Source organism: Chinchilla lanigera, unplaced genomic scaffold (assembly GCF_000276665.1).
Source record: "Chinchilla lanigera isolate Chin_1 unplaced genomic scaffold, ChiLan1.0 scaffold00059, whole genome shotgun sequence".
NCBI classification, from domain to species: Eukaryota; Metazoa; Chordata; class Mammalia; order Rodentia; family Chinchillidae; genus Chinchilla; species Chinchilla lanigera.
Window position 1 is genome coordinate 8561405 of NW_004955460.1, and position 14179 is coordinate 8575583.

Sequence of the window (14179 nt, forward strand, 5' to 3'; positions counted from 1 at the left end):
GGGGCGGGGCGCTGCCGGGGGCGCCGGGCGCTCGGGAGGCGGGGGGACCGAGCCACCTGCCCTCGCACGGCCCGTCTCGCGGGACCGTCACTGTGCAGGTCTGTTGGGCGCGCTGTTGGTCCCTTAACGTTTGCTAAATCTGGAAAGTCGTGGTCGTTACGGTGGTTCTGCGTTTTTCAAATTATTCCTTCCACAGTTTGCTCACCTCCCCTGGGTTTTCCCTCTGAGTGGTTTGGAAATTCAGGGCTGCTGTTTGGGCCTTGGATTTCGGGATGGTTTCTTGCGTTGTATGTTGTTTTTGCTAGATTATCTTAATCTTTTTCTGCCAGTACGCCTATTTCGTATTTTAGTTTGGCTTCTGTTTCGTAAATTTCCCAGAGCTTTTCCCCTTTGAAACTGGGCACGTGTTTTGCCTCCTGTGACCCCAGGCCGGGGGTTACGGCTGCCAGCCCCGTGCCCCTGTGATATTAGGGTCCCGGAGCAACCTTCAGTGCCCTCCGTTTGGTTCCAGAGAAGGTCGTTCCTTCCTGGGGGGGCCTCAGGTGAGAGTGGAAGAATTGGGTTGTCTGTGGAGAGGCACTTGATTTACCCTCTAGCTTTTTGCGGTGCGAACGGGAAGGGCGTGGGTGATAGTACCTAGGTACTGATCGCGTTTGTGTGTTAAATACGCATTAAATTAACCGTTTTAAACTGTACAGCTCAGTGGGATTAAATACATCCATGGTATTGTGCAACTGTCACCGCTGTCTAGTTCCAGGCTTCATTATCCTAAATGGAAACCTCCTACCTATTCAGTCCTTCCGCAGTTTTCATCTTTCTTAGCCTTTGGCAACCACTGATCTCCTTCCTGCCTCTGGATTTGCCTAATCTGGACATTTCGCGTCAGTGGAATCATACAGTATGTGGAGCTTTGCATCTGGCTTCTTTGACTCAGTGTCTTCAGGGTTCATCTGTGCTGTAGGAAGCATCAATGTTTCGTTCCTTTCTATGGCTAAGTAATTTTCCATTGTATGTATGTGCCAAACTTTATTCATCATCAGTCAGTGGACATTTGGGTCGTGTCTACCTGTTGGCTATTGTGAATTAGTGCAGCTGTGAATATTTGTGTGCAGGTTTTTATTTGAGTGCCCTTTTAAAAATTCTTCCAAGTTTATACCTGGGAACAGGCTTGCTGGTTCATACGGTAATTCTTTGTGTAAGTTTTTGAGAAATAGCCAGACTTTTTTCTACAGTGACTGTACTGTTTTATATTTCCACCGACAGTGTATGAGAATTTCACCCTCTCTGTATGTTCAGCACTTGTTATTTTCCTTTTTTTAGTGTTATGGCCGTCTGGATGCATGTTGAATACTGGCTTGTGGTTTTGTTTTGCATCCTCGCAAGACACAATGAATGATGTTAAACATCATTTTATGTCGTTGTTAGCCATTGGAGTGTCTTTGGAGAAATGCTCATGCAGCCCCTCCTCCCCTTTTCTCTCATTATGTAGTCCAGGCTGGCTTTGAACTCACTATGTAGCCCACACTGACCTTGAACTCAGGTAATCCTGCTTCAGCATCCAGCCTCCTGAGAGCTTGGACTGTAGGTATATGCCACCACACCTGGCAACATCTTTTAATTGGGTTATTTTCTTGGTTGAATTGTAGTTCTTTATATATTCTGGATACCAGACCCTTATCAGATATATGACTTGAAGTATTTTTTTCTTTTTGGGGTGGCTCCTCACTGTCTTGGTAGTATCTTTTAATGCTAGTTGGTAAAAGTCCAGCATGTTTTTCCTTTGTTGCTCATGCTTTTGATGTCATACTTAAGAATTCTTTGCCAAATCCTAGGTCATGAAGAGTTAATTATGTTTCAAGAGTTTCATTAGCCTGGTATAGTGTCTTATACCTGTAATCCCAGCCCTCCTGGAGGCTGAGGCAGGAGGATTGCTGGGAGTTTGAGGGCAAGCTGGGCTGTATAGTAGATTCAAGGCCAGCCTGAACTGCATAGCAAGACCCTATCTCAAAAAACAAAACAAAACACAAAAAAAGTCCTTAGTGTTTCATTATAGTTCTGGCTCTTATATTTAGGGCTTTGCTCTATTGGGGATTCATTTAGGGGTATGATATAGTATGTATGGTACAGTGTAACTTCTTTCATTCGCATGTGGAAGCTCAATTGTTCTAGCATCGGTTGTTGAAAAGACTTATTTTTTTGTGGCCAATGAGTGGTCCTGATACCATGTCAGAATCAGTTTATTTCTTGATCCTGCATTTTGTTCTGTTAGTCCATGTATCTGGACTAACACCAGGATCACATTTTTGTAGAAAGTTTTGGGATTGGGAAGTTTTATTCCTCCAACTTTGTTGTTTTTGTCATTTGAGATTATTTTTTGTCATTTGAGAGCTGTTACAGTTAAGGATCAGCTTTTTCCTGTCTGCAGAAAACGTCAAGGTGATAAGAGATCTGTTGAATCTCTAGATCACTCTTTGAGTGTGGGCCATCATTATGATATTTACATAGTCTTTTAATCCTTGAGCTTGGAAGATAGGCCTTTTTAAAATTTCTTTCAGCAATGTTTTGTGGTTTTCAGTGTGTAAGTCTTGTATTTGTTTGGTTAAAGTTATCTGTAAAGTTTTTGTTACTGTTGATGCGGTTGTAAAAGAAATTTTTTTGATTTCATTTCAGATTGTTCATAGCTAGGGTATAGACGTACATCCAGTGTGTTTTTTGATTTTTGTTGTTACTTTGTTTTTGTAGTACTAGAGGTTGAACCCAGGGCCTTTGCCCTGCGCTTTTGAAATCTGTAAGTCTTGCTAAATTAGTTGAGTCTGGTACTTGTGATCCTCTTGCCCCAGCCTCCCAGAGTGCTGGGATTACAGCCGTTTGCCACCATACCTAGCAGCAATTGTATTGATCTTGCATCCTGCAACTTGGCTGAATTTAGTAGCTCTAATAATTATTTTTTGTGGCTTTTTTTAGATTATGTAGGAGGACATGTCATCTAAGAATGGTAATAGTCTTACTGCTTCTTTTATCCCATCTATGTATGTATGTGTGTATGTATGTATGTATCTATCTGTCTCTCTGTCTATGTAGTGTCTTACTAAGTCACTGAGTTATTCAGGTAGGACTTGAACTTAGGATCTTCCTCTTTAAATTCTGAATTTTGCTAAATTAGTCTAGTCTCAAACTTGTGATTCTCCTGCTGCAGCTCCCCCAAGTGCTGAGATTACAGGTGTATGCCATCATTCCTGACTCAGTCTTTTACCTTAGCTATGGACATGGAAGTCACTTTGTATTCCTAATTTGTTAATTGTCTTAGCCCAAAGGAGTGTAGTGATTCTCTGGTGTGTTTTTGTACCTGTTGAGATAATCATGTGCTTTTGTTTGTGTCTAAACAGACTTTAAGGATTTGATCCTTTTCTCCTGTATTTTGGTTCTATTTTCTGCCCTCAATTCCTAATGGAAACAAGTAGAAGAGACAAATACAAGTAGTTTTTGAGTCTTTTTGGTGTTCTATGATAAAAGTTGGATTTTTTTTTTTTTTTTTTTTGAGACAGGGTCTCGCACTACGGTTTAGGCTGGCCTTGAGCTCACTTTGTAGCCCAGGCTGTTTCAAACTCACGAGGATCCACCTGCCTCAGCCTCCTGAGTGCTGGGATTACAGGCATGCGCTACCATGCCTGACCCGAAAGTTGAATTTTTTTAGCATTCCCCATTTTAGTCCCCAATTCGTCTTTGTCTGGCCCAAGTCAGTTTTCCTGTATCTAACTTCCAAAAGTATCTTGCCATGGCTCTTTTCCTTTCGTTCTCATGGATCTATACCTTTTTAAGAATAGCCCTTTGGGAAAAGTGAAATCGAATGTCTGTGTTCAGCACAACTTTTTTTCTTTTGTCTTTGAGACAGGGTCTCACTATGCAGTTCAGGCTGGCCCTGAGCTTACTTTGTAGCCCAGGCTGGTCTCAAACTTGCAATGATCCTCCTGCCTCAGCCTCCGGCATGCTGGGATTACAGGTTCAGCACAACATTTTTAACTGAAAATTTCTGAGTGATTGATTTTCTTTTTCTTTCTTTCTTTCTTTTTTCTTTTCTTCTCTTTTCTTTACTTTTTTTTTTTTTTTTTGGTACCGGAAATCAAACTCAGGACCTAGAGCTTCCCAGGCAGACACTTGTGCCACTGAGCTATATCCCCAGCCCCAAGGTGATCTTTTTTCAAACAATATTGGTATTTAATGGAGTGTGTTATCTGTTCATAACCACTGTCTCCTGGTCCTGAATTTATGACAATTGAACAGCCTCTTGAATAGTGTGCTCTTAGCCTTTCCAGGTCTTGGAAACAAAGCCAGTCTGAACGGGCTCATGGTCAGTGCAAGCAGCATTGTTCAAGTGGTGACCCAGGGGAAGCTGCCCTTCCTTCACCTTGCAACACTTGCCCTTCCCTTGACATCTCAAGGGGAGGCGAGAGTCCTGGGAGTTACAGGACGTTGTTCCTGTTCCCACTGATGCCTCAGGCCAAGCATTTCTGAGTACCTCCTTGAAGGGACTTCCATTACTGCTGCTGGGACTACAGGAGTGGGAGATGACCTGGTCCTTGTAGTCAGAGGGGAGGTTGTCATATTTGGTTGCTTGGAAGCATGGTTTGGTTTTCTCCTTTTTCTCGCTCCCTAAATTTGGAACTCATTGCTGTTTTGGACTGCTTACCCTACTTGGTTTTCATATAAAGGGTCTGAGAATAGTAGCTCTGCATTTGGAGCAGTTTATTTCCAGTGGACCAGTAGAGACACAGAACATAGTGTTGATGATTACAATAGCTATTTATTATAGTTAGTGTTATAATTGGCTCTGCTTCATTAAGCAACTTGTATAGCTTATTAGTTTTGCAGTTGCAGTTTTATTGGTAAGTAAGCACACTGTTGTGTTTGGTTTTCATTTAGTCACATAAGGGTACACAGCAAATGGTTTCAGGTTGCAAATTGTAATGTAGGAGGCAAGATCTTTATGATAGGTGCGTTTTGCCCTTGTGCAGAATTAAACTGCAGGTCACAGATGGGCTGTATGAAGGTGTCTACTCCAGACCGGTGGTTCCTGGTGGAGAGTGGTAGGGCTCCCCTGGGGACATGTGTGGTTTAAAAATAGAACAACCCATTGTCTGGCTGCTTTGCTTTTAATCATTCCACTTATTTTCACTTTTAGTTAATCTGATTGGAAGATGTGGACTGTATCCAGTATGTGAAAAACAGGTCGACTTACAGTTTCTTTGCTTGGGTGTTTATATATTCATACTGCAGACATCTTCAGTACTGGAAAGTGCTTACCTTTAACCTGGTGTGTGCTGTTCGGGAGGACAGAATTGTACGAGGGTGATCTTGAAAAGGTGTTAGTGGATAAGCTGTGTTCAAATAATAAAATCCTGTAGTTAGTACCCCTATTACCATTCCATAAAATTACCAGACAGTTGGAAATGGCAGCTTGCCAGCTCTGGCTAGATGAGTCTACCAGGAGAAAGAATAAAGAGAGCACAAGTACTTGTGACCTTTACAGCTTTACCTGATTTCTTAGAACACTTTGAGTATGATTTTTCCAGGGCATAGTCAAAAAAGGAGCATAAAGTGATGGGGGTATTTTCAGCTTAAGCAAGATGTAGTGGTAAGCTCCCACTTTGTAGCACCTTACAGTGTTCGTCTATCCCCAACTAAGGCTTAGATCTGCAGGTGAGTAAGACACAGTTTCTGCCCTTGGTGTTCAGGGTCTAGCTAGAGAGAGACTCATTAATAAGTAATTGTTAGATCTGTATCAGTGAGTGCAAATGGCTGGGAAGCACTAGCTAGGTACCTCACTGGGCAGGGTCCACAGCAGCCTGAGGGTGTAGTTAGACACAAGCCTGGGAATGGGTGTCAGGAAAGAAAGCAGCACTCCAGGCAACAGTACAGTCACTACAGGGGAGGAGAGCAAGGGGGGGCATGGGTGGGACGGGAGGAGGGGAAAATGGGGGGTTGTGGACAGAGGTGTGTTCAGGGAGCCACAGTAGGAGCCTGAGAGTATAAGGTGGTCTGAGCTCTTTGTGGGCTCAGTTAGGTAGCTTTTTAAAGGATTAGCTTGAGAGGGCAAGGCTGGAGCTGAGAAGCTCATCTGAGTGCTTGCAAGGAGTCAGCCAGAGATGGTGGACAGGGGAAGGAATGAAGGGAAGGAGCAAGCGTTAAGGGTAGCTGAGATCTGGGATGCATGACTTGTGGCTGGGCCTGGTGTAAATAGCCAACGTGCAATAAAATCAGGTGGCAGCTCCCTGAATACAAATGTGAACTACAGATGGGCTAAATAAATTATCAAGGGTTTGGCATGTGCAATCAACGCATAGAAGACCCTACTACAGACTAGTCTTGTGCTTTTGACTTAAAGATGCCTTTTCAGAAGCAGGGCTAGTAAAGGAATTCCAGACCTGGTAGGAGAGTCACATACATGGAATTATCAATAGTAGTGCCCCCGGTATATCCCACATGTATAAGGCCAATATCCTATGTATATGGTAATCCAGTAAGTACAAAGATAGTTGGGCATAATGGCAAAAGCCTGTAATCTCAGGACTGCGGGAGACTGAGGCAATTGCAAGTTTGAGCTCCACTTGGACAACTTAATGACTTACCAAGACCCTATCTCAAAAAAAAAAAAAAAAGACCAGAGATGTATGTAGCTCAGTGGGAAGGTCGTGGGTCTGATCCCTAGTACTGGGGAGAAAAAGTAAAAAAGAGACAAGTCCCCTAAAAGATAAGAAGAACAATAGGCTGAGAAACACAAAAAGATGTTTCAGGTAATTGATAACAAACAGTGCTGTCAGGCTGGCAATAGTCCCAGCACCCCATGGTAGACTAGGTACAAGGCTGTTACCTTTAGTGAATTCCTTACAATAGAAATGGCACGGGCAGTCCTTCCCATTGCACTGGTCATAAGGAGATTATGTGCTTTCTAGGTTAGAGGCAAATAAAATGAAACTACTTTAAATTTCTGTGTTCTCAGAAGAAAGAGTCATGACATGAATATGTACAAGACTAAATAATTTGGTGTTGGACTTTGCTGAAAGGTGATGACTGTTGCCTAAGAGGAAGTGGGGTTCTTAGAGTCTGGAGTCTTTATCATTAAGAGATGTATATGTGTGATAATATATCTTCACTTAGAACAGAGCTTAACACTAAGAGCTGTTTGCCTACCTCATCTACACCTCTTCCTGTTGGTTCTTCATTTCCAAAAAAGTAAAGTGACAGTTCATCTTAGCCAGAAGTTATCTTTCAGTCCAGTGCTGCTGCTGTTAGTAACAAGTCTCTTTTACTGTTTTCACGTAAGCCAGGTGGGCAGCACTGAGCAGGCGGGGTGTTAAGGGACTCCTCCAACAGTGTCCTGAAGACTGAGTGCACTTCTGTTCCCACCTCAGAGAAATGGAGGACCTACTGTTGCCTGTCTCATAGTCAGGTATCTTACCTGGCCCTAAGTCTTCAGCTGAGTTGGTAGAAGAGTCACAGTTGCCTCTAAGGGCTCTGCCACCCGTACCACTTATCAGATGAGGATGAGTTTACCATCAAATTTAGCACTTTTCTATATATTTTTAGCTTTTTTTTTTAAGATAGGCTGGCCTCAAACTCAATATGTGGCCCAGTTTGGCTCAAACTCAGGGCGATCCTCCTGCCTCAGCCTCCCAAGTGCTAGGATTATAGGTGTGTGCCATCAAGCCTGGCTTAGACATTTTTAAAACATGTTCAGCTTAGCAAGGGTGAGACCCTGAGTTCAATTCCTAGTATCATAACACACACAGAGGTCAAAGGTGTGTGTGTGTATAAAATGTGTTGGATCCTGGGAAGCCCTTTCATTTGTTTCTCATTTGCTGGTGTGTGTGTGTGGATTGAATCTGTGATTTGTGGTTTAAAGAATTTTTAATTTTTAAGGATTTTCAGGCACTTAGTATAAATCTTTAGTTTTTCATAAACTAACATTGTTTTGCTTCCTCAACATGAAATCAGAAATGGCTGTGTAAATTCCTGGTTAATTACCTTGTAGAAGTAATTATTACTTAGAGGCATCTTTAGAAAATATTAATTTTTTTCCTTTGTGGGGAGTCAGTTTTGAGACAGGGTCTTGCTATGTAGTTCAGGCTGCCCTTGAACTAATTATGTAGTCCAAGCTGGCCTCAAACTCTAAGTGATCCTCCTGCCTCCCAGGTGCTGGTATTACAGGTATTTGTCAGCATCCCAGACAATGGAAAACAATTTGTAATCTGATTTCTGATTTTTAAAAATCTATAGATTTTTAAGAGCTGGGAGTATAGCTCAGCGGCAGTGTCTTGCTTGGCAAACACAAGGTCCTGAGTTCAGTTCCTGAGTTCAATACTCAGGAATTGGGCAAGCTGGGTGTGGTGGTGCATGCCTGTAATCCCAGCATTCAGGAACCTGAGGTAAGAGTATCCTGGAAAATTCAAGGCCATTCTTAACTACATAGCAATACCTTGTTTCAAACAAACAAACAAACAAACAAACACAAATCTGTAGGCAAAACAACTGTTTCTATTAATGTTTGTGTTACTTAGTTTTAACAGGGTTAAAAATCTAAGCAAAATACTTATGTTCCAATTTAGTACTGATTTCTAAAGGGGAACCTTAAAATTTTAGTTTTAAAAAAAGTAATTCTTCACAGTGGATATAATTAATGAAGTACCTGATAGCAGCCTTCTTGTAGAAAACCATGCCTTGGAGAGATTAAGGATTATTGAGAGTTGAGTTAGAACAAGTGTGTATGTGTGTGTGTTGCACCTGTGTGTTTGTCTCTCTGGAAGGTCTTAGAGGGAAGAATCAGGTTAAGCATGTGCCTGGCAGGGTTGTGTGAGTGTCCACCTGGCCTGCCCTGTGGGGTTGGAGCTCAGAAGGTGGCAGATGGTGGCTCCTGGAGAGAGAGAGCTAGGAGGGGCTGGTGAATGATTTGGGATTGCGATTCTCGCTGTTCTGGGGGAGAAGCCTGACTGAGACTCAGAGTTTGATCCCTTACGAGGTGGAGTGCTGTGCCTGCCTCTGTGAGGGTCCTAGGGGTTGAACCAGAAAGCCTTCACACTAAGGTATACCCTTTGTATAGCCTGTTTTTGTTTTTTTTTTGGGAAAGCACCAATTTTGGTTTTGTTTTTTTGCAGGGTGGTGGTGGTGGTGGTGGTGGTGAGTTTCTGGTACAAGGAATCAAACTCATGACCTTGCGCTTGCCAGGCAGGCGCTGTGCCGCTGAGCTAAATCCCCAGCCCCACCAATTTTGTTACAAAGGCACATTATTGTGGGTATATAATACCCATGTTTATTCTTTAGAGTATTCCTATTGATGAATTATTTAATTTTATGAGTTTTATTAAGCAGTGAGTACTTAACTAGAAAAAAATTTTAAAAAGTATTGAATTTTTAATATTTACTAAGTGTTTATAAAAAGCACTGAAATTATCATTATCAACTGTTTTTTGGTGTACAGGGTCTAAAAAATAACAAATTTCTATATGAACTACAGTGAAAATACCAGTACAACTCTACAAAAAAAAATCTTTCCTTCAACTCTCATACCCAAGGCAGTCTTCACATATGACAGCTGCATGCTCCATGCAAACGTCTTGCTTTCACTGATAGCGCATATGCTTAGTTGTCCTTTCCTATGTGGAAGGCCATTCTTTTTTTTTTTTTTTTTTTTTCTGTCTTTTTTTGAGACAGTGTCTCGTTATGCAGTTCAGGCTGGCCTTGAGCTCACTTTGTACCCCAGGCTGGCCTCAAACTCCTAAGGATCCTCCTGCCTCAACCTCCTGAGTGCTGGGATTACAGGTGTGTGCCACCACTCCCAGCCTGGCAGGCCATTATTGTCCCCTTTCTTCCTTATTGTACAAGCTGCACTTAGCAGGAAAAGATTTCAATAAGATAAAATATCAAGTATGTAATGAGTGCTTAGAATAGACATCAGCATTTTCACGTCAGCTCTTTATGTTTACTTGCTTACAAAACCTAAAAGATAACATCAGAAATAAAAGCCTATGTGATAGCTACAATGTAAGTACAAAGGTCCACCACAGAAATTATCTTTGCTTCAGCTCTCACACCCGAACCAGTCTTCACACACGACAACTGTGTGTTCCATACACATGTATCACTTACACCAATTGCACGTATGTCTTGTTTTCCTGTCCTTTCCTGCTGTAGGGCACAGTTGATGTCTTGCTTCGTTTTCCTGCTGTCATAGTAGGTCTTTGTGATGCTGCGTCTGCCTGTTCACCTGTCATCTCATCGGTGTGGTTCACAGTTATTTTGCACAGTTCCCTGGGCAGAAACATTTTGTTTTTCCTCTACAGTAAATGATCTCTTATGAGTTCTAGTTCCAGTCTTCTAAGAAAAGTTCTCTTTGGTATTTTGTACTTATTATTTTCTTTGTAAACTGTCCAACGACCTTTGCCACATGTTTCAGATGAGTAAAATACAACCGATCCTCTGTGTTTCAAGTGACAGCATAGTGACTGCATAACTCATCAACATTTCCTCTGCCTTTGATTTTGTTATAGAAAGTTACCGTCTCAGCCTTCTGTTTTGTCCCGATTTCCCTGTTGCATCATGGTGCAATATTGACATCAGCAGTTCACTTTGTTTTTCTTTGCAGTATAGGAGGCCAATGTTATGTCTTTCTGAAGTCCAAAGATTGTACTTTACAGTTCTCTGTTTTGAAATTGCAGCATTTCATTTGGAATTTCTGCTTTGTTTCTGCATACAGTTCCTGTGCTGGTCAACTTGTGTTCTGTTAGCAAACGTAACATCAATTGGAAACTGGTCAACCAATTGTGGAATGTCACATTCTGATTCCCTTGGGAGATGGGAGCAACCAGTGTGTTCACAACATCATTTGGTTTATTACTATAGGAATAAGGACCTGATCGTTGAGTTCTGGGATAAATTTCTAAATTGAAAGCATAAGGGCAGGGAATATAGCTCAGTGGCATAAGCGCCTGCCTGGCAAGTGTGAGGTCATGAGTTCAATTGTCAGTACCAAAAAAAAAAAAAGCATAATAAGTCTTCACATCTACAAGGGCATACATTTTTATGCCATATTTTAAAGGGTTTTTTTTGGAATATATTGCCTGTAGTGACAAGAACCATGAAATCCTGCAAGAAGTTCATCAACAGTCATATATTCAGCTGGGCGTGGTAGCGCACGCCTACAATCCTAGCTCTCCTTGGGAGGCTGAGGCAGGAGGATTGCTGGGAGTTTGAGGCCAGCCAGGGCTATGTAGTGAGTTCAAGGCCAGCTTGAACTACATTGTGAGACGCTGTCTCAAAAAGACAAAAAACAAAAAAAAAATCAAAACAAAAACAGTCATGTGTTCAGATGGTGTGTAAATTGCTTGACAGTTACCCCACAAATCTTTCAAACTATGAGCATTAGATGGCAGCCAGATTATCAGTTCTTTTTCTTTCTTGCTGGGTGGTTTTGTTATCACACCTCAGGCAATTTTGAAAGAAACCAAATCTCTTCAGTGTCATTGTTGTTCTACCAACCTCAAGCCCACACCCATGGCTTTTCCATAAGTCCTTTACATCCCTGTGATAACCGATGGGAAGCCCTGCTCAGGACCTTAGACCTATGAATGCTTTCAGTTCAGCTAGTGAAGTGTCATAATAAGTACATTTTTGAGTATGGCTCTTGGTGCACACAGAATGATTTACTTGTATTTTAGCATTTGTTTATTTCCCAACATCTTGTAGCATTTTGTCTGTTACAAACAATTTCCAACACTGAATGGCAGTGCTGGCATTCTGGCCAATAGGTTTCACCCCTGCCAAGATCCTCACTGTATTTCTGGACCTAACACTGGATTTCTAACATCAAATTGTTCCCTTTGGTTGTGTGACCATTTTGTAGCATTTCTACTGGTCAAATATGCATTCACATTGCTGTTTTCTTCATTATCTGAATCAAGGAGGTCTGCGTTCCCTGTGTCTGTATCAGGTGATTCTTCCTCCATTTCACTGTTACAGGAACTTTGGCTCATATGGCCAGTGTCAAAGTCATTATCATTTTCATCATGTGCGTGTGAATACTCTGATTCACTTTTGACCTCCTCCAACACTTGCAATTCTGGTTTTTCATGTGCCATTGTACTGAATTGGGCTACTTCTATCAGCAAAATCAAAAGACAAGTTTTTTTAGAATAAATCCTAAATGCACAGAAATTTAGTAGTGAGCATCCCATGGGTGAAAGTCACCTGTTGCTGTTTTGATTTTATTTTTGGAACCAGGAATCGAACTAAGGACCTTACACTTGCCAAGCAAGGCACTGTGCCGCCAAGCTATATCCCCAGCCCTCTGTTGCTGTTTTGAATCTCCTGTCCACACCTTGCTATTCATCTGCCAAGTGGGTGAATGCACAAATGAATTTTTGCTTTCTGCAGCTGCAGCTACTATGAGTCACACCCACATTCCATTTATGGTAAAATACATGTTTACAGAACAGAAGAGTGGTGTGGGTGTATTTTACCCCTTGGGATGTGCTGGTAACCATGCACAAAATCTGTTAGGAGTGCATGTGTAGGAGTCCCAGTTTCACACTTTTGCACACGTGCAAACACCAAGTGGGTAAACACAAAGATTGCTTCCTGTGTTTCCCCTCATCCACTTGGGTAAACACGAAGACTGCTTCTTGTATCCCCCAGGTGCAGCTCCTGAGGGACACAGCCGACTACTATTACACTAAAGTATAAGTTTACAATAGGAAAGTATGGGATGGGTTGTTGTAAGCCAATGTTATGCCCTATGGTTAAAAAAACTTTTTTTTGCGGGGCGTGGTGGCTCATGCCTGTAATCCCAGCGCTCAGGAGGCCTCGGGAGTTCAAGGCCAGCCTAGGCCACAAAGTGAGCTCAAGGCCAGCCTGAACCGCACAGCGAGATCCTGTCTCACAAAAAAAAAATTTTTTTTTTTTGAGACAAGGTCTTGCTAAACTGCTCAGGGTGGGCTCAAATTTGTGATCCTCCTGCCTCGGCCTCCTGAGTTCTGGGATTGTAGGCATGTACCACCCACCTGTAATTTGTGATGAAAGTTGTTAGGTGGGTTAGCTTGCTTGCAGTTGCGGTGCACTTCAGCAGCAGTGGCACTAGGGGTGCAAGCTCTACCTGTAGCATCCTGCTGATCTTCATCCACATAGTGCCTCAGGGACAAAGTGAGGTACTGCCCACCAGTTTTAAAGTTTTGCACTTCCAGTTTTCCCTGTGCCTAGTAATATATCCTATCAGAAAAGATGGCTGATTTTATTTCAGAACTGTAGTTTTATTCCTTTTTTTTTTTTTTTTTTTTCTTTTTTGAGAGGAGGTCCTGCTATGCAGTTCAGGTTGGCCTTGAGCTCACTTTGTAGCCCAGGCTGGTCTCAAACTTGCAACAATCCCCTCCTGCCTCAGCCTCTCAAGTGCTGGGATTACAGGTGTGTGCCACACGCCTGGCTAATATTTACATTCTTTGCAGTTTTGCAGCCATGGTTTTTAGATTGTTACATGATCAGTGCAGATACTCTGAATAGTAAAGATACAGAATGATATTACTGATAGGGCTAAAACACATTTTTGACCAAAGGATTCAGAGTCAAGAATTGGGCTTTATATTTTTTTCCCTACCATATAATGTGAACCTTACAGTCTGTAACATAGAGGTAAATGATATTGAAGCAGAAACCTAGCATAACTTCAATAGAGTCTTGGCATCTTAATTTTAAAATTAGCTAAGGTGTGCATATTTATAAAGGTACTTCCTTTGAATAGGCTTCCTCTCCCTTTGCTACCAGTAAACACAAGACTCATGAGCACTGATTTCCTCTCTATTTGAAGACGGCTTTCTTGGCCCTGTCTCGCAGAGTGTGTGTTTTCGATGTGCTGGCTCTTGCCAGGCCCAGCATGGATCCTCCACGGGCTTTGAGTCGATGGTGTTTGGAACCTGGACTGTCTGTTCTCTGAGCTGACGCAGGCAAAAAGTTGGTGTAAGTTCGTCTCTGGCTTTCCAGAGTCCAAGGCACCTAGAAGGAGTGCAACTTAAATCATGATGCTTGGTGCAGGGCGGCCAAGAAGGGACTGGAGCAGGGAGGAAAGTGAATCCTCAAGACAGGTCCTTCCTCTTCTGTGATACATGTGTTTGCGGAATATCACCTTACACATCCTTTCCAC

At 42.2% G+C, this 14179-nt stretch overlaps 1 protein-coding gene across 12 annotated transcripts in view; it reads left to right on the forward strand.

The window, feature by feature from the left end:
* Nucleotides 1-14179, forward strand: part of Sun1 (Sad1 and UNC84 domain containing 1) — a 58319-nt gene that overhangs the window by 581 nt on the left and 43559 nt on the right. For 2 of the 12 annotated variants that reach the window (XM_005397780.2, XM_005397784.2), the window contains exon 1: nt 10-98. The exons of 9 other annotated variants lie outside the window; for them this stretch is intronic. The gene's annotated coding sequence lies outside the window, so the exon portion shown is untranslated. Of the gene's footprint in view, nt 1-9; nt 99-131; nt 543-14179 lie in introns of those variants that run through there. One more of the 12 variants, XM_005397781.2, reaches the window with a different exon arrangement.